Source organism: Carcharodon carcharias, chromosome 11 (genome assembly GCF_017639515.1).
Source record: "Carcharodon carcharias isolate sCarCar2 chromosome 11, sCarCar2.pri, whole genome shotgun sequence".
NCBI classification, from domain to species: domain Eukaryota; kingdom Metazoa; phylum Chordata; class Chondrichthyes; order Lamniformes; family Lamnidae; genus Carcharodon; species Carcharodon carcharias.
Window position 1 is genome coordinate 109,130,915 of NC_054477.1, and position 25,848 is coordinate 109,156,762.

General features: G+C 42.4%; 1 protein-coding gene across 1 annotated transcript in view; it reads right to left on the minus strand.

The window, feature by feature from the left end:
- The window catches only part of LOC121283790 (ETS-related transcription factor Elf-1-like), a 172,514-nt gene extending 148,103 nt beyond the window's left edge, over window positions 1-24,411 (minus strand). Inside the window, exon 1 of the mRNA XM_041198503.1 lies at window positions 24,282-24,411. The gene's annotated coding sequence lies outside the window, so the exon portion shown is untranslated. The remainder of the gene's footprint in view (window positions 1-24,281) is intronic.
- Window positions 24,412-25,848: the final 1,437 nt, after the last annotated feature.

The following is a 25,848-nucleotide window of genomic DNA, read 5'->3' on the forward strand; positions in this document are numbered from 1 at the left end:
CCAAATGAAAATTGGTATTAGAAATTAGGCATACAACAGGCAGAGCATAGCAATTTAGCATGGGACAGTCCGTTATCAATCTGTGCTGGCATTTGTTCCATTGCTAAACTTGTGGGGTTCTTTTTTTATGCATCTTGGGTGGACTGCTAAGTTAGGAGATAGATCCCTTCAATATGGAAATGAGGGATCCATTAGAAGGATTGCATTCAGACATGAGTTGGCTCTTCAGCCTGTCCTTCTTGTGATTCTTCAACAGCTCTCATGGCTGCCAACTAGAGGGGAAAAAACCTTGCTACAGAGCCAGATGGAGCAGGAGTTCTCCACAACAGACACATATAGCCATTTCTGCCATAGTCTGCCCCAATACACAGCCCCTCCGCCACACCCAGCGCTTATCTAAGGGTGTCAGCAGGAGAGTCTGCCTGACCTTGAACTCTTTGCTCAGGTGTGCTGCCACTGGAGCTGTGACCAGTGCCAGCAGCATTGTGATGTAAGAGGATCAATTTCCAGTGAATTACACCAAATATTTGTGGGGGTGAAATTCAACATTGATGGAGGTACTAAATGGATGGAGTAACATGAACTGCCTGCTATACACACTGCTTGATATTAACTGAAACTGGGGCATGGAGTAGAGCAGGCCCCCAGTAGGATATGGGGCATGGAGCAGAATGGGCATCCAGTAGGATATGGGGCGTGGAGTAATATGGGCCTCCAGTAGTATATGAGGCATGGAGTAATATGGGCCCCCAGTAGGATATGGGGCATGGAGCAGAACGGGCCCCCAGTAGGATATGGGGCGTGGAGTAATATGGGCCTCCAGTAGGATTTGGGGCGTGGAGCAGAACAGGCCCCTAGTAGGATATGGGGCAGGGGTGACCAAATGACCAGTGTTACATTTGACAAATATAGTTCCTTCCTATCCAGAAAATATACATCTACCCCACAATAGTGGGAAATGCAATAAGTGAAGTGGCAATAATCTAGATTTCCACTGCTAGATGAGGGTGCAGGGAGGGAGCTAGCTAATCCCAAGAAAATAAGAGTTGCACGTGATCTAAATTATAAAGTACACTTAAACAGACACTACAGCTCTAATTTTAATCAAACTCACTTAATGGGAACAGTTCAAATTGGATACCCACTTTAGACTTCACTGATGGAGAGCAAAATCAGACGGAATGTAAAACAACAGTCATACCCAACTGGTCCTATCCCACTCTTGCCAGATCGGTTAGATCCAAACCACCATCCCCACAATGGCTTTTGGTTAGTGTGTTTGCTAATACCTTGCTTTCTTGTATTTTCAAAAAAAACAAAAATACTGTAATAGTTAAATTTCCAAAGAAAACCCCCCACTGCCAGTTACAGAATGAAATAAGTGATTGGCTGACTACTCGAGAATCACATCACCATATCTTCAAACGCATGAAGATTTTGTTCTATCAATTTGAAACAAAACCACTCAGAATTAGTATGCTACGACCCTCATTAATTTCAAAATATTTCACTCAATTTCCACCAAACACAGATGGTCCTTGGAACAGATCGACAAGCAGAGCTGACTTATTGACAACAAAGGCTGAGAAACAAATCTTCTCCAAGTACAGTTCTCTAGCTGAAGTGGCCATTTTCAAATATAAACCAATCTAACATGTTTCTGGGTGGTTTGCGTCTGTTTCAAATCACTGGTCTTGCTCCCTCTTGAAATTTTTAACGCTTCTGGGAGATGAGATGTATCAGCATCCCTCTTCTCCTGGATTACATGCAACAGGTATGTAGGCGAAAAGCACTTGTAGAGGACAGGCTGATGTAGTCACATGCATGGGGGAGGATTTTCCGGTAGGCGAGTGGGGGCGGGGCCCACTCACCGACGCGTAAAATGATGCGGGATGATGTCGGGTGGAACTCCCAACATCACCCCACATCATTTCAAGTCGGCAGGGGCCCAGCCAAATCGACCTGTCAACAGCCTATTGAGGCCATTTAAAAAGTAATTAACATTATTAATGGACCTGCCCATCCAACCTTAGGGTTGGCAGGCCTGGCTGGCTTAAGAAAAAGCTTGAAACCTCATCCACAGGTTGGATGAGGTTTCATGAGGGTTTTTAAATATTTAGTGAAGGTTTCAGTAAAAGTGATGGACATGTCCTAACTCATGTGACAGTGTCACATGAGGAGACATATCACGGAAATCTTGCTCTCATTTGTTTAACATTTTTGAATTTGGAGCTCCCCTGAGGCAGTACTTAGCACTCTCGGCTGAGGGAATCCCCCCCCCCACCCCACCGCCTGCACAGGGAATGCAGAGCACTCCCTCGCGGACATCACGCTGGGCTGGCCTTAATTGGTCCGCCCACGTAAAATGGTGGCGTGCCCCCACCTGCACTCCCCCCACCGACGGGGGGAATATTTTTCCCATGGAATCATACCATACACCACCATCACCATCCCTGAATATGTTCCGTCTCACCAGCAGGACAGACCCAGAGGCAGAGGCATAGTGGTATACAGTTGGGAGGAGGTTGCCCTGGGAGTCCTCAAAATTGACTCTGAACTCCATGAGCCTCACGGCAACATGTCAAACATGGGCAGTCCTGCCGATTACCATGTACTGCTCTCCTCTGGCTGTACTGAATTAGTATTCGTCCATGTTCAACACCACTTAAAGGAGGCACTGAAGATGCTAATATTGCTTCCACCAACTTAAACATTCATTCCCTCTGCCAAAGACACAGTGGCAATAGTGTGTACCATATTCAAGTTGTACTGCAGCAACTCACCAAGGTTCCTTTGACAGCACCTTCCAAACCTGCAACCTCTACCACCTTGAAGTAAAAGGGCAGAAGACACATAGGAACACCACCAACTGCAAGCTGCCCTTCAAGATACACAGCATCCTGGCTTGGAACTATATCGCTGGGTCAGAATCCTGGGATTCCCTTCTCAACAGCACTGTGGGTGTACCTGCACCAGGTGGATTGCAGCAATTCAAGAAACAGGGCTGGACAACAAACTCTGGCCTTGCCAGTGACACCCACATCCTATAAAAGAACAATAAAACCTCCTAGCTGATCTCCCACATTCCAATCTGCATTAACTTGCGGTCATCCAAAACTTTGCTGTCAGTGTTTTAACTCGCAGCAAGTTCTGTTCTTTTATGTCTGAGCTTGCTGACCTACAATGGCTCCCAATCAAGCAGCATCTTGATTTTAGAATTGTCACCATTCTTCAAATCCCTCATGGCCTTACGCCTCCCTATCTCTAATCTCCTCCAGCCCCACGAACCTTCAGGATATCTGTGCTCATCTAATTCTGGCCTCTTGGGCATCCCAATTTTAATCGCTCCACCACTGGCGGCTGCGCCTTCAGTTGCCTAAGCCCCTACCTCTGGACTATGCTCCGTACACCTCTCTGTTTCTCTTCGTCATTGTTATTTATTGAATGCCTTGTCTAGCTTGCCATATGTTGCAAGCCGGTGCATTATGGGATCGCAGAATCCATGTTGTTTTGTTAGCTCTGTTAATGCAGTAGAATAAACAAGAGCTGTAATGTTCAGTCATCTCCAGGCCTCCATGAGTATTGATTAGTCTTTAAAAAGTTATTGGCCGTGCCAGTATTAAAACATAACAAATTGGTGGGATCCTTTGCGGTAAGCTATTCAAAGTGAAACAGCTAGTAAAAGGAAATTACTAGTAATAAAAGGTGTGCCTACTCTCCTGGAGCATTCCCAAAGCTCAGACAAAAGGGACCTGCAAGGCAAAGATAAAAAGACAAAAGGGGAAGAAATTGTCGCTGTGCTTTTCTGAACAGGAAAAAAGCTTAGAAAAAATAAGGTTACCAATAAAAGCGAAGTAGCCACATTTGCAGAAAAAAAAGAGACCCATATCATGGGGATCCAGAGAAAGCACAGAAAAAAATACAGCCACAGGGCTGCCGGCTGCACATAGCCTCAAAAGTTCCAAATATACAGGACATGCAGGGTTCAAAAAGACACGGAAGAACATGCTGCAGTTTTAAAATGTATAAAAACTTACAGAAAGGGAAGGTCCACAATCACTACAGAGCTCGCCAAAATCCCAAAAAGCGGGGGAAAAACCGCATAACCGGCACCTGCTGACAGCCTGAACTTAAAAAAAAATGGTTACTGTATTAAAGCAGTACCAGCATTTAAAGTGGTAACTACAAAAGAAAAGGAAGTGACAGGAACTAAAAAGTAACTGGCGAAGAGGAGAAATTAAAAAGGCAGAAAATGACTACATTTACTGGATCTATGGGAGACTTCAATGAGGCTGTGCAACAGTGGAGCTCCTACATTCAACGCTTTGAATTTTTTATCCTTGAAAATGGAATTGAGGGTGATAGAAAGAAGGCAACTTTCTTAAATATGATGGGAGCTAAAATCTTTGGCTCATTAAGAAGCTTGGTGCAGCCTGACAAACCTAGCACAAAATTATATGAGGACATAGTAAAAGTCCTGGAAATGCATTTTCCCCCTAATCCATTTGCCACAGCAGAAAGATTTAGGTTTCACAAAAGAAACCAAGAAGAGGGGGAAATAATTGCACAGTATGTTGCAGGAATTAAAAAAAGCTCACTCAACATTGTGAATTAAAGGAAGTACTGAACGATAGCCTCTGTGACAGGTTGGTCTGTGGCCTTCATACTGAAGCAATCCAGAAACACCTCCTAACAGAGGTTAACCTTACTTTTCAGAAAGCCATAGAAATTGCACTCTCCATGGAGCTAGCTGCATAAGAAGCACAGCTGCTGAGTACATCGGATGGAGTGCATATTGTGACAGTCGAGTGTGCACACAAGATAGCCAGCAGTCGAGATTGTTATCATTGTGGAAAGCCTGGTCACCATCAATCTGATGAGTGTTGGTGCAGAGGCCTTGAATGCCGTCAGTGAGGCAAGAAGGGACACAATGAACGTGCCTGTTAAAATGAAAAAGTAGCAGTGAATCAGAATGGCAAACCTCAGAAAAAGGAGTCTGGCATAAGAAGAAAAATCTGCATGTCATACAGCAGGAAGGTGTGGACCAGAGTGACACCGAGTCCGAAGAAGAAGGGCCCCTCCACATCTTGTCAGTGGTTCACAGGGTTACTGGGTAACACTGCTGCTGGAGGGCCAACCAATACGTATGGAACTGGATACAGGGACTGCTGTATCTCTGGTCCCAGATCCTGTGTATAAGAAGAAGCTTAAACATCACTCTGAAAACATATACAGGGGAATGTGTACCTATGATGGGCAGAACGGAAGTTAAAGTGGAATGAAATGAACAGACTGCTAAGCTACCATTGTTTGTGGTGAAAGGCAACTACCTAGCTTTAACTGGATGGTCATGGCTTGAGAAGAGCCATTGCAAAAGAAAACACTGGTCTGACAGCTGTTATAAAAAAAAACAGGCTGTTGTTTTGAAAGGCAATTTGAGAAGCATGAAGGAAACACCCTAATATTGAATATCAAAGCTGATTTTCAACCAAAATTTCAGAAGGCCAGAACTGTGCCTTATGCCAAACAACCAAAAGTCAAAGCTGATCTGGAGCGTCTGTCAAGATAGGAATCTTGGTACCTGGTCTCCCATAGCAACACCCATCATTCCAATGCTCAAGAAAGAAGGCGCCATATGCATCTGTGGAGATTTCAAGGTCACTGTTAAGACCGTGTTGTACACTGAACAATATCCACTTCCCCATTTTGAGGATCTCTTTGCTGGCCTGGCTGGTGGATAGAAATTCAGCAAACTATATCTATACCAGGCCTACTTACAAATGCATGTTGATGAGAAGCCACAATAATATCTGACCATCACAACACACAAGGGACTGTATCGATGCTGCAGTTTGCCTTTTGGAATAACATCAGCTCCAGCCTTGTGTTTCAGAGGGCCATGGACCAGATCGTGAGTGACTTGCCTAGAGTTCAGTACAGCCTTGATGATTTCTTGGTAACGGGCAGGACTGATGAAGATCATCTCAAGAACTTGGATGCCGCCCTACAAAGGCTAGAGGAGTATGGCCTACAGGTTTGCAAAGACATTTGAGAGTTTTTTCAGCCCCCTGTGGAATATTTGGGGCACGACATTGATGCTACTGGGCTTCACAAAGCACCGTCCAAGGTCAAGACTATTATGGATGCTCCGGCTCCTCTGAATACCAACCAGCTTCCCTCGTTGTTAGGGCTGCTGAATTATTACGGGAGATTTATTCCACAGCTTGCAACCCTGCTGAAACCCCTGCATGAGGTTCCTTGTCAGAACAAAGTCTGGAAATGGACAGAGGCCCATGACACTGTGTTTAAGAAGGCTAAAGCAGCGCTGACAGATTCCGAAGTACTGACGCACTTTGACCCCTCCTTACCTTTACAATTTGCATGTGATGCATTGCCTTATGGAGTTGGGACTGTTGTTTCACACATAATGCCTTCAGGTATGGAGAGGCCCATAGCGTTCACTTCACAGACTTTCAGCAAGACAGAGAGCCAATACACTCAAATCGAACACGAAGCACTGAGAATCATTTCTGGAATCCAGAAATGTCACCAGTATCTGTTTGGACAGAAATTCATGCAGGTCTGATCGTCAGTCCACACACAGGCATCCCTTCTTTAGCTGCAAGTAGAATACAACATTAGGCATTGATGTTGAGTGCTCTCACATATGACATCAAATATTGAAAATCTACCTTGCATGGCAAAGCAGATGGCCTTTCAAGGCTGCCACTACCAGTTAGCCATGTGGACACTGGTCAGAAAGACATTTTCTACTTTGCACATGTGGAGAACATACCCATCACAACAGTTCAAATCAAGAAGGCCACTAGGGAACGGACCCAACATTGTCCAAAGTCATGGCAACTTTTCCCCTGAACTTCCAAGTCTCATCTGACTTTCATCCTTACGTTTCCAGGAGGATGGAGTTATCAGTCACTTCATGTTGTTTGCTTTGCGGCATGAGAGTTATTATTCCACCAACATTGAGGAAACGGGTGTTGGACCAACTGCATTCTGGACACCGTGGGATAGTTCATATGAAAGAGATTGCAAGAAGCTACTTTTGGTGGCCTGGCCTGGACCAAGACATTGAAGCCAAGGCAAGATCCTGTCCTTCATGTCAGAGTGTGAGAAACATGCCTCAGTTGGCACCGCTCCATCCATGGGATTGGCCAAAAACCCTCGACAGCTATCCACGGCGATTATGCAGGACCATTTGAAGGAACAATGTTCATGGTGGTTGTGGGTGCTCATTCCAAGTAGCCAGAAGTTTCAGTGATGTCCTCTACTACAGCTGAAAGTACAATTCAAAGGCTAAGAGAAATGTTCAGTCATTACAAGCTACTAGAACAACTTGTGACCAACAACAGGCTTCAGTTTTTCTCACAGGAAATTGAGAATTTTTTGAGAAGTAACGGAATTCAGCACATCACTTCAGCAGCATACCACCCATCCACGAATGGATCAGCTGAGAGATTTATTAAAACATGAAAAATGTTTTAAGTTCCGCATGAGGACATTCCTCCATTCAAAAGTGTCTAGACACATTTCTGCTGACATACCGAAACATACCACATGCTACGACTAAAGCAAATCCAGCATTCCTACCAATGGGGCAGCAACTGCGCACGTGCTTTGATCTGCTGAGACCAACAAAAACACAACAAGCTGTGCAAGATCAACAGCACGAGAGAAGAGCACAAAGATCAAAGCCAAGAATTTTCTTTTCTGAACAAGAAGTTCCAGTTTGTAATTATGCCACCGGAGCTAAATGGGTTCCCACTACTGTGATTGTACAAAACATGTCTTGTCTGAGCACAGTCCAAACTGCGAATGATCTCAACTGGTGGAGACATGTTGACCAACTGTTGCCAAGTCAAGCATCATCTAAGGATACACCTCTTATGGAAGAGCCATCTTCAATTCAAAGAATGCCGACTCCAGTCTCACCTCCTCAGCCTAGCTCGACTGAATTGAAGTCGTCTCACTTTCACCTGCACCTGCATTGGACACAACTTCGGATTCCACTGCAAGTCCTAAATTGCCATCAGTCTCTGATGAATATTACCCTGCAAAAGCACCAGAAGTCTGCCGTAACCCACACCAGGAGAGAAGACTTCCTGAGCATCTGAATTTATAAAGTCAGAGACTTGAGATGGGTTCAGCGGAAATAGAGGCAGTCTACCCTCTTTCCCTAGTTTAGAAAATGTTCTGTTAAACTGACATTTTGAATAAGGGTGGAGGAATATGTTACGTATAAATATCTTGCTTAGCTTGCCATACTTTGCAAGCCAGTGCATTATAGGATCGCAGAATCCATGTTGTTTTGTTAGTTCTGTTACTGCAGTAGAATAAACAAGAGCTGCAATGTTCAATCACCTCCAGGCCTCTGAGTATTGATTAGTCTTTAAAAAATCGTCAGCCATAGAACACTCATTTTCATCCTTTAAAGTACTCCTTAAAACCTATTTCATTGACAAAACTTTTGGTCATCTGACCTCATGTGGCTTTATGTGGCACAATGTCATACTTTGTTTTATAATGCTGTTGTGAAGTGATTTGGTTAAAGGTTTGGTTAAAGTTTTATTACCTTAAGGCCTATCTAAATTTAAGTTGTTCTTGTTATTCTTTTGCTTCTGACAATTTCATAGGTTGTGTAAAATCTTGCTAGAATAAACTCATGCTTTGGCTTCACATTTAAATACAAAGTTTACTATGCACCTCTGCCGAAGTAACAGTGACAGAAGAACATCAGCACAGGGTGGAAGTGTTAGCTGATAGTGTTTACAAAAAGGAGGGACTGTTCTCCATTTGATTTACTAAATCACACAACAGTTGTAATAAACTTATCAGATCTGTGCCATCTTACCTTAAATCACTCAGTTAAGATTTTGAAACTTCAGCTTCAAGAATCATTTCTATGATCACAGACCTGAGCAGCCAACTCAAACAGGTGCACCTACCAAGATGAGGTGTCCTGTAAGACACTTTACCATATTTGCAAAACATAACGACTTGCATTTACAAAGAAACTTTAACATGGAAAAACATCCCAAGGAACTTCCCAGGAATTGAATATTTGTGGGTTAATTCAGAGAGCTAAGGTTACCAAATCTTGTTGGATGTACCACTGGAAGTTTCATCACATAAATTTCCACTCCCAACACCTACACCAAGTGAACCATCTTTATTATCTATCTCCAAAATTTTTAATCACAAAAAAAAGCGTTCAAAGACTACGATTAAAAATACTTACTTTTTCTCCTGGGTTTGCTTGCAGCAGAGTCCAAAGCAACAACATTTTACATGTATATAGCCATTAAAGCATTAAAATGCTCCAAAGGGTTTCACAGGAGCATAATAGGAGTTGACACCAAGCCCAAGAACAGATGTTAGGACAGATGACAAAATGCTCGGTCAAAGAGGTAGGTTTTAAGGATTGTCTTAAAGGAGGAGCAAGGGGTAGAAATTAGAGAAGTTTAGGAAGGGAATTCCAAAGCTTAGGGCCTACACAGTTGAAAGTTGAAGCGTAGGAGATTCGTCTTTAACACCTGGAGGCTTCACTCAATCCTAAAATGTTAACAACCTTGAGAGAGAGGTGACCAAAATCTTGGCTGAAGAGGTTGGTTTCAACAGGGTTTTTGAAGCCAGGTAGATTGGGGAGAGGTAGAGACGGTTAGTGTGGGATTTCCAGAGTTCAGTTGAATGTTGTACTCGATAATAATAGTGAAGGGATCAGGATGAACAAGGAATTGAGACAAGGAGCTGGAACGCATGTAAGGCTGCAGAGAATGAATCAAACAGTAGGATAAATTGACAATTGCTTGCAATGAAACAAGCTTATTACCTTAATTCTGATAATAGATATGTAAAGAGTCATATTGTAAAAGCTCAGTGCAGCAGCGTATCTTGTGTTGCATTCGGAACATGATGCAACTCCTAACTGCAGGTGTGGTACCAAAAGTTTGTAGTGGAGGAACTCAGACAACCTGAGAACTGAGATTTATTGTATAAGTAGGTTAATAGTGGGGTTTGGAGTTTTTCTGTGTGTGTGGGGGTTGGGGGGTGGTGGTGTGTGGAGGGGATTTAATTGAATTGGAAACAGCTGGTCTGAAGGCTTTTGATTCATCAAAAGAAGCTAGGTTTGAAATGCTAAATATGTAAACATGGCTGAAGTTTTAGAAGGTGAAGTGAGGAGAATTTGCATTTTTAGATACATCAGAGCAGTTTGAATTTCAAAGAAATGGTAGGATGTTACATCTAGCCAAAGAAGCTAGGCCAAGCAGTGTGTTTATTTTTCCCAAATATTACTGATAATATTAGCACCATGAAACAATTCATATTATGAGAAAGGTAGAGCTCCAAAGACATTTGGGAACAATGGAATTTGCATTAAAAGGAAGAAACATGTATAAATATACTGAATTCAGGGTACACATCTCAAAATAAAATACAAATTGCAAAATCGTTGTGACTGTGTGATCAAGTTTCCCTCGTGGATTTGATCCACCTAGCATACATCATCTGCTATGTCATAACAATAGCGCAATAACATTCCTTTATACATCCTAACTTGAATCAAGTTCTTTTTACCCATCACCTCTCTGCCGCCACTCTGCCTCACCATTAAGATGCTGTGACTCCGTGTGATGCAGGTTGGTGGACAAGCTGTCGCCATTCTGGATAATTGGTAACAAGCTTCTCTCAAGCATCAACATCAATGATGCTACACTACAAGAAGAGCTTCAGAGTGTCTTTGAAGCATTTTCTCTGTCCTCCCCACAACATTGCCATTTGAGAGTTGAGACATCAAGATCTGGTGGGGGGATGGTTTTCAGCTAATCCGACAGTATCCAGTCCATCAAAAGTGATCTTGCAGGAGTTTTGCCTGAATGCTTATGGATCTAAATTATGGCTTAAAGGAGGACTCAAGCATCTGTTTGATGGTCCTCCCATTGAATGTCCCTCTAAGGCCCTTAAAGTCAAAAAGAGGTAAACAAGCAAAGAGATTTAAGGAGGGAATTCTTGACCTAAGGGCTTTGGCAGGTGAAGACACAACCCACTGATGTTAGAGCATTTAAAATCGAGGATATTCATGATGCAAGAACTGGAGGACCATAGTTATCTCAGAGAGATATTGGGCTGGAAGAGATTACAGAGACAAGGAGGGATTCAAAAACAAGGATGAGATTTTTAAATTTTAAGTGTTGCTTAACCATGAACCAATGTAGGTCAACGAACACTGGGGTGAAGGGTGAAAGGGACTTAAGGTGAGGATGACCTCAAGTTTATGGAAGGTAGACGTGGCAGTCCCTTGGAATAGTTTTGAGATAACAAAGATATGGATGAGGATTTCCACGAGATGATCTGAGGCAGGGGCGGAGTCAGGCCATGTTACGGAGGTGTCCATAGGTGGTCTTAGTGATGCTGTGGATAAGGGGTTTGGTGTCAAATTTTGTCTAATAACATTCCTATGAAGAGCCCTGGGATGTCTCTACTACAGAACAGAATTGCATAATTGTTAACAAAAACAGAATTACCTGGAAAAACTCAGCAGGTCTGGCAGCATCGGCAGAGAAGAAAAGAGTTGACGTTTCGAGTCCTCATGACCCTTTGACAGAACTTGAGTTCGAGTCCAAGAAAGAGTTGAAATATAAGCTGGTTTAAGGTGTGTGGGGGGGGGGGGGGGGGGGGGGGGGGGGCGGAGAGAGAGGGAGAGAGAAGTGGAGGGGGGGGTGTAGTTGTAGGGACAAACAAGCAGTGATAGAAGCAGATCATCAAAAGATGTCAACAACAATAGAACAAAAGAACACATAGGTGTTAAAGTTGGTGATATTATCTAAACGAATGTGCTAATTAAGAATGGATGGTAGGGCACTCAAGGTATAGCTCTAGTGGGGGTGGGGAGAGCATAAAAGATTTTAAGATATTTAAAAATAATGGAAATAGGTGGGAAAAGAAAAATCTATATAATTTATTGGAAAAAAAAGGAAGGGGGAAACAGAAAGGGGGTGGGGATGGGGGAGGGAGCTCACGACCTAAAGTTGTTGAATTCAATATTCAGTCCGGAAGGCTGTAAAGTGCCTAGTCGGAAGATGAGGTGTTGTTCCTCCAGTTTGCGTTGGGCTTCACTGGAACAATGCAGCAAGCCAAGGACAGACATGTGGGCAAGAGAGCAGGGTGGAGTGTTAAAATGGCAAGCGACAGGGAGGTTTGGGTCATTCTTGCAGACAGACCGCAGGTGTTCTGCAAAGCGGTCGCCCAGTTTACGTTTGGTCTCTCCAATGTAGAGGGGACCTCCAATAATTTATATAGATTTTTTTTTCTTTTTTTCCAATAAATTATATAGATTTTTCTTTTCCCACCTATTTCCATTATTTTTAAATACCTTAAAATCGTTTTTGCTGTCCCCATCCCCACTAGAGCTATACCTTGAGTGCCCTACCATCCATTCTTAATTAGCACATTCGTTTAGATAATATCACCAACTTTAACACCTATGTGTTCTTTTGTTCTATTGTTGTTGACATCTTTGATGATCTGTTTCTATCACTGCTTGTTTGTCCCTATAACCACACCCCCCTCCACTTCTCTCTCTCTCTCTCTCTCCGCCCCCCCACACACCTTAAACCAGCTTATATTTCAACTCTTTCTTGGACTCGAACTCAAGTTCTGTCGAAGGGTCATGAGGACTCGAAACGTCAACTCTTTTCTTCTCCGCCGATGCTGCCAGACCTGCTGAGTTTTTCCAGGTAATTCTGTTTTTGTTTTGGATTTCCAGCATCCGCAGTTTTTTTGTTTTTATATTGCATAATTGTTGTTGTGAGTCTAAAGCATATAAATTCAGGACTGAGGAAAAAAAGTCAGAAAGAACTTACATTTATGTGGCACCTTTCATGATCTCAGGACATCTGATGAAGTACTTTTGAAGTGTAGTCACTTGTAGTGTAGGAAAAAATATAGGTATCATTCAAACATGTCCTGCTGTGTAATGCACTGTTTTATGGTGTTTGCTGTTGCATAAAGGAATTGGAATCAAATGTCCCTCACAGAAAGTCTGCGTATTTATCTGTGCTCCTCCTCCTGCTGACTGCAGTGAAGGCAGCAGCACATAAAAGCTAGTTTCTTGACTGAGTTACTTTACACCATGATAGGGTTAATACTTTGGTACATAAGTGCCGCTAGGTGCTGATCAACATTATTCATTTTACGCGCAAAGTAACTGAGACTTACAATGTTCTCCTTCTTTGCAACTTTTCAATGAAGCAGCTTTCACGCATGAACTCCACAATAACCGGCAGAAACGAACGCTCTATTTTTCTTTTGTGTAGCACATTGACGAACAGATTCTCAGTGCAAAGGTCACCTGCATATTTGAATATCCTGTGTGAGGTGGTGCAGGCAATAGGATTGACCTCAGTGTGGACACGGTCAGGAACAAATGTTGGCATAAATCTGTTGTAATAACAAACCGACACAGTGTGTAAACAGAATGAAGGAAGCACACAAAGTCACGTTTCAATAAAGAGTGGGAATGGTAGCATTGTGGTTATGCTATGGGATGAGTAATCCAATAGCTTCAACTAATGATCCAGAGATAAGAATTTAAATCCTACCACGACAGCTGGGGAATTTAAACTCAATTAATTAAATAAAATCCGAAATAAAAAGCTAGTATCAGTGATGATGACCATGTAATTATCCGATTGTCATAAAAATCCATCTGCTTCACTAATGTCCTCTAGGGAGAGAAATCTGCTACCCTACACAGTTTGGCCTGGATGTAGCTTTAGAACTACAGAAATGTGGTTGACTGCTCTCTGATGTTGGCAAGCAAGCCTCTCAGTTGTTCAAAAGGTGGCTCACCACCACCTTCAAGGGCAATAAATGCTGTTTTTGTCAGCGATACCCACAACCCGTAACTAATTAAAATATATTGTTACCTTAGCAATATAAAAATTAACACTAACACACCATATTGCATTCCGCCCTCAAGGGTCCAATTTAAGACAAGGTACACTGAATTTCCTTCGTCAAAGGCACAATGTCCACGCTATGGTCATCAGCAATTATTTTCTTGCTTGTTTACATATAGCTCAATAGCCTGATCACGCTTGTCATCTCACTGTTAAAGCCATGGCAATTGCAACATGGAAAGGCTTCTCTATCTTCTCCTGCCTCCACAAAAAGAGCATTGCCAAAACACAATTAGATTATATACCTATAAATAGTTTCAGGTAAACAGATATCAATCATTAAAAAAACAAAATAAAAGCAGAAAATGCTAGAAATACTCAGATCAGGAAACTTCTGTGGAGAGAGAAATAGAGTTGCTGTTTCAGGCTGATGACCTTTCATCAGAACTGGAAAATGTTTGAAATATAACAAGTTTTCAGCAAGGACGGAGGCAGAAAAATGTGGAAGGGGAGGAAAGTGGGAAGTGTTAAGATATTAGTTGATTGTGGTAGTGGATTCCGGTATTAGATACTATACGGTAATCTGTACCAGATATGGAATCACCTGACCTGGGGGTTGAAGGTCAGATAGCACATGTTGGAACTGTCTTGATAGAATTCAGTTAGTGCAAATATGTGTTCACATTAGGAAAATGTGTTATCAATAAAGTTAGCTCAGCTACAATGTCGATGGCCTATGTGCATCATTGAAACAAAAAACAAGATAGTGTCAGAAGTAAACTAAATGCAACAACGGAGGCTCTGAAACCACCGACAGAGCTCAGTTTTGAGGGCAATCATGTCGAAACTGGAGGAGGTTCCAGCAGCGATTCGAGCTGTACCTCACAGCGACAGGCAGTGATAAAAAAGACCCTCAGGTAGAGTCTTCCATCTTTCTTCATGTAGCAAGGGAAGAAACCCTTGAAGTTTATATCACATTTGAAGGTGATGAGAAACTAAATGACTTGAAAGAAATAATGGAAAAATTCAAAGCCTATTGCAGCCCTAAGAAAAATACCACGTATGAAAAAGATAATCAATTTTTTACATATACGCAAGGCAGTGGCAACATTAGTCAGTATGTAACTGAGCTGAGAAAACAAGCTAAATCATGTGAATTTAGAGAGCTTGAAGAATAATCTGAGATAGATTAATTTGCAGGATCGCAAATGACACTCAGAATGGCTTTTGAGAGAAGTTGATCTCACGCTGGAGAAAGCAATAAACATCTGCAGAGCAGCAGAGGCAACAGAATGCCAGATTAAACAGACGAAAGAAGATGATAAGCTGCACATGGTCAAGCAGGTAGATGCAGTTAAACAGAAGCAGCCCTGGGAAAGAACAAATAAGCAGTCTAAAGATAAAAAGAACAAAATTGCTATTAAAACATTTAAATGCAGCTGTTGCGGAACAGAGTATTTACTAAGATGTGTAAATTGAAGAAAATGCACACGATTGACAAAGGCATTGAAAGAGAACTTTTTGTTGGTGCAATAACAACAAATTCCAAAGAAAATGAATGGGAGGTTGATTTAAAAATTGCCAACATGATGGTGAGTTTCAAGCTTGACACAGGTGCACAAGCGAATGTCATTCCCATAAGCCTGTATCGTAAGATAAGCAAAGAAAAATAGCTACCTAAAACAAAAGTGAAGCTGTCTATACAGGTGAAAAACTTGTTGTAAAAGGCAAATACACACTTAAAGTGAACTACAAAAAAAGTCTCAAGCATTTCCATTCATAGTGATGAAAACTGATGCAAAACTCATTCTTGGAATCAAAGCTTGTGAAAATCTGAAGCTAATCAGGAGAATAATGATTGTCGCCACTGGTGACATCCCAAGCGAGTACAAAGATGTATTCCAGGAGATCGTTGCCTAAAAGGAGAACACATCAAGATTGACAAAACTGTGACACCCAAAATACACCCACCCAGGAAAATACCAGTAATGCTGAGAGACTGACTGAAAGCAGAGTTGGACAGAATGGAGAAACTTCACATCATCAAGACAAAGTGGGTTAATCCAATTGTAATTGTAGATTCCCATTTGATTTTTCTGAGAGTCTATCTGGATCCCAGAGACCTAAACCAGGCAGTACAAAGAGAGCATTACCAGCTGCCAACTGTAGAAGAGATCATATGTAAGCTAGCTGTTGATAACTACTATTCAGTGTTGGATGCGAGTTCAGGGCTTCTGGCAGGTCAACTTGGATGAACGCAGCTCCTATCTCTGTACCTTCAACACACCATATGGGTGATACAGGTTTTTACATTTACCTTTGGTATTAATTCAGCTCCGGAGGTGTTCCACAGAACAGTGAAGCAGCTGTTTGAAGGGTTAGAGGGTGTGGAAACCTATATTGATGACGTGCTGGTCTGGAGAGCCTCACAAAAAGAACATGACCACAGACTGAGGCAGATGCTGGCCAGAGCTAGAGAAAGGAACCTCAAGTTGAAGAAGGAAAAGTGCAAAATAGGTCTTCATGGAATCAAGTACTTGGGACATGTGCTAACAAGTGAGAGACTGAAACTGGACCCAAGTAAAATCGAAGCAGTCGTGAACATATTACCCCCAGAATGTAAGAAAGACCCAGAGAGGTTTTTGGGAATGGTGACCTATCTTGGGTATTTCATTCCAAACAGGTGACAGTACCTCTCAGAGAACTTGTACAAAATGATGAGGAATGGCACTGGGAACAAAGTCACCAGGAAGCTTTGACCAGTCTGAAGAGAACACTGACCCAGGCATCAGTGTCACGATGTCAGTCAGCCAGTCAAGATCTCAGCAATACTGGCCTGGGAGCTGTCCTCTTGCAAAATGAGGTACCAGTGACATACACTTCAAGGGCAATGACTGAAACACAGCAGCGGGTATGACCAAATAGAGAGAGAAATGCTAACAATTGTTTGGCCAAGAACGCTTCCACCAGTCTGTCTATGGAAAAGACTTGGAGGTATAGTCTGATCATAAGCCTTTGGAAGCTGTACTTAAAAAGCCCCTGAACTGGGCACCACCAAGAATTCAAAGATGACCAATGCATCTGCAGAAGTACCAGGTCAGAGTTAAATACAAACCGGCAAGGAAATGAACATCGCAGACACTCTGTCACGTGCATACCGACATAAAGGAAGAGGATAGAGAAATGGAAGCACAGGCTCACATGCTGACAAAGAACTTACCTGTGGCTGTCACCAAACTGGTTGAGATCAGGGAAGCAACCAAGAACGACGCCACCCTGAGAAAACTGCAGCAGAATGTGCAAACTGGCTGGCCCACACATCAGAGCGGAGCCTCTTCTGCTGTACAAGGGCACTGGGACTTTCATGAGGAACTTCATGTAGCAGAAGGAATACTTTTCAAGTGAGGAAAAATCATAATTCCTGCAACACTGAGGAAAGAAATGCTGCAGTGCATATACGAAAGTCACCTCAGCATAGAAACATGCAGGAGAAGAGCTCGAGATGGTAAATGCGTGTGCAGTGTGCCAAAAGTACAGTAAGTCACAACAAAAAGAACCACTTCTTTTCTTCACACAGTGTTCCAGAGAGGCCCTGGTAGAAAATTGGAGTGGGTTTGTTCACATTTGACAACAATGAGTACCTACAAACAGTAGGTTATTACTTAAAGTTTTTTGAGTCTGTGCTGCTGAGAAATGATAGTAAGAGCATCACTGTAATAAATCATTTAAAATAATTTTTTTCTCACCACGGCATACCTGAAGTGCTCACCTCAGATACAGTCCACAGTTCTCAGGAGCTGAGTTTCGCAAATTTGCACAGGACTGGGAGCTTTGCCACATTATGTCAAATCCCAAATATCCACAATTCAACAGAATGGTGGAATGTACCATACGAACCTTAAAACATCTAGGCGGCAAAGGCGGACGGAAGACACCCCCACCTGGCTCTGCTGGATTTCAGGAATATTCCATTAGAGAGCATTGGATCATCTCCAGCACAGCTCCTGATGGGGAGAAGACTAAGAACTAAGCTTCCAATTGCACCCCAACTGTTATTTCCATAGCCAGTGAGCTACAGGATGCAGGACCTGCTCAAACTGAGATAACAGAAGCAGAAACAGTACTTTGATCAAGGCACCTGACCTCTGCCTGACCTAAACATGGGAGAGACAGTGAGGATTCAGCATGAAGGGATCATCATGTCACAGGAATCACAGGAAAACCAAGGTCTTACATAGCGTAGACTCCAAACGGACAACAGTACAGGAGAAACTGGAAATTCTTACGGAAAACAAATGAAAAGCAACCCTGCTCTGAACCAGAAAGAGTAGCTGAAGATCAAAAACCAGAATGCACCAGTGAAGCAACAGGTAACCAGACAAAGCCGGAGTGTCCTGAAAACTATCCAAGGGTTGATAGTGACACAGAGCTGGAGAAGGCCCCTTGTCCTTCAAAATAACCTGTCACCATTCAGAACATCCAGTGGAAGAATTGTGAAAAAAAACAGAGATGATTAAAAAACAAAACAGACTGGTCAAAACGGAGTGAGAAAGAATAGATAAGAGACTTTGTGTACTTGAGTTGTATAATTTCTTTTTAAAATGGGAAATGTCATAATAGTTGATTGTGGTAGTGGGCTCCAGTATTAGATATCATATGGAACCTTGTACTAGATATGGAGTCACCTGACCTGGGGTTTGAAGGTCAGATTGCAAATGTCAGAGCCTGCCTTGATAGAATTCAGTTAATGCAGATGTGTGTTCATGTTAGGAAAATGTGTTGTCAATTAAGTTAGCTCAGCTACAATGTTGACAGCGTGTGTGCATAATTGAAGCAAAAACAAGACAGGAAGATTTATGATCGGGTGGAAGACAGGCAAGATTGAATGACGAAAGGGACGATGGTGCAAGGGAAAAGGGGATGATAATGGAACAAGAAAAGAAACAAAAGATGGGTCTAGCAGAGGCAGAAATTGCAAAAGCAGCATCAATATCAACAGCTGCCATCAGGAAAGGTGGGTGCAGAAGTTACAATCTGAAATTGTGGCACGGTGTGTTGAGTGTGGAAAGCTATTACGTGGCTAACTGAAACGTGAGGTGTTGTTCCACGAGCTTACATCAAGCTTGAACACCAGTATTGGAGACTGAGGATGCAGAAGTTAAAGTGAAAGTGTGGATAATTAAAATGACAGCTCACTGGAAACTCAAGGCTATGCTTACAGGTTGATCAGAGGTGATTTGCAAAGCAATCAGCCAAATTGCCTGTAGCCTCCCCAGTGTAGAGCAAAATGCATCGTGAGCAGTGAATACATATACTAAATTGAAAGAAGTGCACGTAGTTTGCTGTTTCGCCTGAGAGGACTGTTTGGGGCCTCGATGTTGGGAAGGGAATAGGTTTAAGGGCTTACATTGGCAGGTGCCCTGAGAAGGGGAGGGTGTGTTCGGGGTGACTGAAAGTGATCAAGGATGGAACAGTTCCTTCAGACTGCTGAAAGGGAAGATGAGGGGAATATGTGTTTGCTGGTGGCATCATAGTGGAGATGGCAGAAATGGTAGAGGATGATCTGTTCAATGTGGATGCTGACTGAGTGGAAGGTGGGAGGCACTATCATGGTTCTAAGAGGAAAGGGATGGGGTGAGAGCAGAAGTGCGGGAAATATGATTCACATGGTCAAATGCCCTGCCAATCATGGTTTGATTCAACCAAATCCTTGATTGAGGATAAAGAAGGACACATCAGGGGCACTGCTATGGAAGATGGCATCACCAGGTTAGGTGAGGCGGAAACTGAGAAACTGGGAGAATGGAATAGAGTCCTTTCAGGAAGTGGGGTGAAAGAAAGAGTAGGTATCAGTGGGCTTATACCAGATTTTGGTTGATAGCTGAACCCCAGAAATGGAGACAGAGAAGTCGAGCATGGGAAGAGTAGGAGATGGACTATGTGAAGTGCGGGAAGGATGGGAGTTGGAAGTAAGGTTGATTAAATTTTGCATTTCCGGGAGAGACCAGGAAACAGCTCTGATACAGTCATTAATGTACTGGAAAGGAGATGAGGAAGGGAACCTGTGTAATACCTGAACAAAAAACGTTTCAGATATCCCATGAAAAGAAAGGTAATATCCGAGAGCCACGTGGGTTCCGACAACAACAGTTTTTATTTGGAGGAAGTGAGTCAACTGAAGGAGGAGTCGTTTAATGTAAGAATAAGTCTAGCCAGACAGAGCAGTGTGGTGATAGATGGGGACAGGTTGGGCCTCTGTTCTAGGAAGAAACAAACAACCCTTAGTCCATGCTGGTAGGGATAGAGGTGCAGAGGGATTGGACATCCAGAGTGAAAGGAGATAGTGAGGGCTAGGAAGCATGAAACTGTTGAAGTGGTAGGGCTTTTCAGAACAGTCACAGATGTAGGTGGGACAAGACTGGACAAGGGATGGAAAAAAATAAAGCTAAGACATGAAAATAAAATTAGTTGAATGGGGCAGGAACAGGCTGAAACAATAGGTCTACGAGGAAAATCCTGTTTGCGGATCTTGGGAAGGAAGTGGAAGTAGACTGTGCAGGGTTGGCGGACAATGAGGTTGGAGACCTTGGAGGGAAGATCTCAAGAGAAGATGTGGTCAGTGACATCTGAGAAATGATGGTCGGTGGTGGGATCATGGTTCGGGGAAGGTTAGAGAAGGTGTCAGATGTTGACATTCAGCTTCCGTAAGTTAGAGTTCAGTTCATCAAGCAAAAACAGCATTGCTTTTTTCAGCAGGTTTAATGACAATATTAGGGTTGGACCTAAGAGAATAGGGTGTGGCAGGTTCAGTGGGAGGTAGGTTAGAGTGAGGATTAATCAATAACTTCATTGAAAGGAGCCTCTAGGAGACAGCAATTATATGATAGAATTTCACATTCAGTTTGATGGTGGGAAGTGTGGATCAAAGCCTAATGTTTTAAACTTAAATAAAGGTAATTACAAGGATATGAAGACAGAGTTTGCTAAAATGAACTTGGAAATTAGATTAAAAGGTAGGACAGTAAAGATGCAGACGTAGACTTTTAAGGAGATATTTAGTAACTATCAGCAAAGTTTTATCCCCAGTGAGAAGGAAAGACTCTTTGAGAAGGATGCAATTTCCATGGCTAAATAAGGAAGTTAGGGATATAATCAAATTGAAAGAAACGCTGTGCAATTCTGCAAAAGTTAGTGGTCAGAAGATTTTAAGAACCAAAGAAAGACTAAAACAAAAGGGAGAAATTACAATATGAGGGAAGACTACCTAGAAATATAGAAACTAAGAGTTCCTACAAGAATTTGAAAAGGAAAAGAGTAGCTAAAGTGAGAGTTAGTCCTCGAGAGAGAGAGTCTGGGCAATAATGGAAAAGAAGGAAATGGTTGTATTTTGCGGCCTTCTTCACAGTAGAAGAGGAGGAGAGGGAGACAGTGGCGTTGTGGTAATGTCACTGGATTAGTAATTCAGAGGCCAGGTTCAAATTCCACCACAGTAGCTGGGGGAGTTTAAATTCAATTAATAAATTTGTAATATAAAACTAGTCTCAGTAATGGTGACCATGAAACCATCAATTGTCATAAAAACCCATCTGGTTCACTAATGTCCTTTAAGGAAGGAAATCTGCTGCCTTTAGTTGTTCTGGCCTATATGTGACTGCCCTCTGAAATGGTTGAGCAAGATACTCAGTTCAAGGGGCAGTTAAGGATGGGCAACAAATGCTGGCCTTGCCAGTGATATCCGCATCCCATGAAAGAATAAAGAAAAAAAGACAATAACAACTTAAATAGGTAATTGAAAATCAAGAGCTTGAGGCAATCACCATCAAAAGGTATTGGGAAAACTATTAGACCTAAAGGCTGACAAGCTCCCAGGACCTGATGGTCTGTATCCTAGGGTTGTAAAAGAAGTGGCTGCAGAAATAATAGAGGCATTGATATAATCTTCTAAAATTCTTTAAATTCTGGAAGAGACCCAGCAGTTTGGAAAATAGCAAAAGTAACAACTTTATTCAAGAAAGGGGGGAGGCAGAAAGCAGGAAGCTATAGGCCAGTTAGCCAAATATCTGGCATAGGCAAAATTCTAGAATCTATTATTGAGGGGGTTATAGCAGGATACTTAGAATATATGTGAACTTGTCCACTTTGGCAGGAAGAATAGAAAAGCAGTATACTACTTAAATGGAAAGAGATTGCCAAACTTGCTTATAGAGAGGGGTCTGGGTGTCCTGGTACATGAATCACAATAAGTTAGTATGCAGGTACAACAAGTGATTGGGAAGGTAAGTAGAATGTTGGCACATATTTCAAGAGTGGATGCCAGGAGGATGTTTGATCTTATTGGGGAGACTAGAAATAAGGGACACAGTTGACAAATAAGAGGTTTCTCTTTTAATACAGAAATGAGGGGAATATTTTTCCATCAGAGGGTCTCAGAAAGGAGAGGAGGCTGGGTCATTGAACAGTCAAGGCTGAATTTGGATAGATTTTTGATAGACAAGGGAGTAAAGGGTTATGGGGGACTGATAGGGAAGTGGAGATGGAACCACAATCACAATCACAAGCCATGATCTTATTGAATGGCAGAGCAGGCTTGAGGGGCCAAATGGCCTACTCCTGCTCCCAAGTGCTATATGCTTAAAAGTGAGTGGAGCAGAGAAATTGAGATGGCTGATGTTACACCACAGTTCTATGTGAGGAGCTTTATTTATACATGCTTCTAAAATGTCTGCTCTCACACTTACAGCCTTTTGCTTCAGTTTAGTTTCTCTTTCTCTAACTACACCCAGGCTTGACTAATAGCACAGGGAACAGTTAACAAACACACATAATCAAACAACAAACAATTGAATACTACACAGATACACAGAACTAACCTGCATGATTATCCTGGAAATGTTAGGCTGGTGAATACTTGTTCTACCTTAGAGATTAGCCAGCATAACTGAACTAAGCGCCACAACCAATAGCACTCATTCCCACTCTATCACCCCTAACCCAACTGCCCACCCGACTGTCACCTGACCACACAACTACCCTCCAATATGACTGCCCACCTGACCTGACCAACTCCGCAACCCCAGACCTGACCCCTCGACCCAACCGCCCACCATACTCCCCTGATCGTTCACCCGCCCCGACCGGCCACACATTCATTCATCCATCCACTAGCCCACACTCATTCACTAAAAGGCTTCAGACCTTTGGAAAAACTTACCTGAATACGACAGCTATTGTCGTATGAAGAGGGCATGTCCTCTTCTTCCCTGACTCTCCCATGCTCAACAGTCTTCCACTTTGCTTATTCACTTCTGCTGGAACCAAGATTGGAAATCTTGGCTGAAAAGGTGCAGGACCGCCAGGTCAGAAAAAACTTTGTAGGCAGTGGCAATACACAGCATCGTAACTGACTGGAGCCAGAGACTCTCCAAACAAAAGATAACCCATGGCTCCTTGTATGTGATATCACTAAAAGAGATGAAGTGAGTTCCACCATTTGTGAATGGATAGGGGTACTGTCAGAGGGGTAGGTGCCATTCTGAGCTCCTGAAGAAGTTCTTTCATAATATTTGAGATGCGAGCAGACCAAGAATGCAGAATGCTGTGCTGGTGAAGGATCAGTACAATAGCATCTACTTGACAAGGCCACAGGGTTAGATCTACTAATTGGGGATACTTAAACTGAGTAAAGAGCAAAAACTTCAGGTGAACGAAGGCCAAATAAAATTCCACAGGAGAAATCCCCATCTTAGCGCAGAGATATCCGATATAGATTCATATTACAAAAGATGAACTTTTCGTCTTACTTGGTGATTAAAGCAAACATAAAACAATTTAGCAAATGTTTTACTGCCACACCCTTAATTTTCAAGTTCAACCTCTCCCACAAATACATGAAATACAAGAGATTTCTCTACCAACATTTACATACAGAAGAACCAACCAAGCGCACACAAAAGCTTCAATTTGTTTACTGCAATACTAATTAATTCCCAAATAAGAGTAGATATTCTAAATGAAGAGCCAATGGTGCTAGTCACCTCAGAGGCTATTTCCTCCCACCAGATACCAGTTTTATTGCTTTCACTTTGTAGTTAGTATATTGCCTGCCTGAACCATAATTCTGAAAGCAACAACAAACCTGAAATAAAAAATCAGAATGAAATGAAATCAAATCAAATCTAAAACCTTTGTTTCGTACTGTGCACCTTCCTCCAATAACTGATAAGTACAGACCAACATGGCACATGAGTATTTGTTACAGCTGATATTAAACTGATCAGCTCGTGCTGCCATTTTCACCAACAGGTGGAGAGTACAGTCCCCAATACGCCGCCTTTGAATCAGATAATTCAAGACAACACTACTTACTTTATCCTCTACATTGTCTCGGTCGAAGTTTAAAAATCCAAGGGAAAAGCTGAGTTTTCCTGCAGAAAATATGGCTACTGAAGATTAGGGAAGTGCTGATTCTGAATCACAATCTGTACCAAAGCGTTTCTGGGAGGGTCACACCCATATCGCTGCTGGCCAATGATTGCACCATGTTACACACATGCAAATTCTGTAGGCGAGCAACTGATTTCATTGAACTGCAAACAGGTGAGAGAAGCAAAAAACATATCGACAAAACAAAGATCAAAATGCTTCAGGAAGACAGGCAATTCCAGCCACTGACAGCTTGCTGATAAAAACATTCATGTATGAACATGCAAAAGTTCTGGAAAGTGATCATGACATTCCCCTACCTGTGGATGTTTAAAAAAGCTATAGGAACATAAAACATAGCAGTTTTGTGTGCAACTGCTGAAGTTGCACAGCCTTCTTGCGTTGCAAAGTGACCAATACTAAAAATATCTTCCACTTTCAATTTCCTTTGTAATAACTGTAATGTGAAGGCCTTCTTAAAAAAATAAATGTACTAAATCACAAAACAGTAAAAGACATGATTTCCTGCAATGATCTATTAAAGGAAAGAATTTGTATTTAAGTGGTGTCTTTCGTAACTTCAGAACGTCCCAAAGTACTTTTGAAATGTAGTCAGTGTTTCAAGGAAACATAGCGTACAGCAAGATCCCACAAATGTCAATAGGAAAATGACCAAGCATTTTGTGCCCAGTCTCTGGAGTGGATCTTGACCCCAAAAACCTGCTGAGCCACAGCTGATGTCTCTTTATATGTAAATGTAGTAGCTTGGGAAAATGTAATTTTAGAATTGATGTTTATAATTAATTTAGCTCAGTGAGAGATATCATCTTTGTCATATAAGGGCTGAGCTCCAAGATCTGGGGGGAAGTGGTCCTGGATCATGGCCCATGTGACCAGACGTGGCCAACTAGAGCAGAGACTTGACCTCACTGGATTAGAATAATTTATCTGAGCTCTTTGCTTGCTTTCCAAGGCTGCAATGTTTGGGAAAGCTGTATTCTTTCATGGAGCAAGCAGTAACACCATGGCTGCCTACAGTGCCTGAGGACAGTGAACCAAAGTGCAGATACAATATAAACAGAAAATGCTGGCAACACCCAGCAGGCCTGACAGCATTGGTGGAGAGAGAAACTTAGTTAAAGGGTTGGATTTTCATCCTGAAGGTGGGAATTGCGAGTTGGCAAATTTTCCAAAGTTGCAATCCCACCTCTTTCGCAGCAATGCTGGCCAGGGTGATTTTCATCTGGGGGGTGCATGGAGGCACTGGATTTGAGTTTGCTGTCTCCCGTGTCAGCACAGAAGTGCAAACGGCAGCATTAGCGCAGAGGGTCAAACCCATCTTGGGAGTTGGGACTGATAAAATGGCCGTCCCTGCTGCCATTTTTGTGCTGCAAGTGATCCATGGCCTCCACTGAAGCAAACATTGGCCATCTGGACAGTGTTGGTGCTGCGCGCTTTGCCGCTGTCTATGAGGATTTCTGTAACCTGACCTTTTTACGGTTTCTCAGCC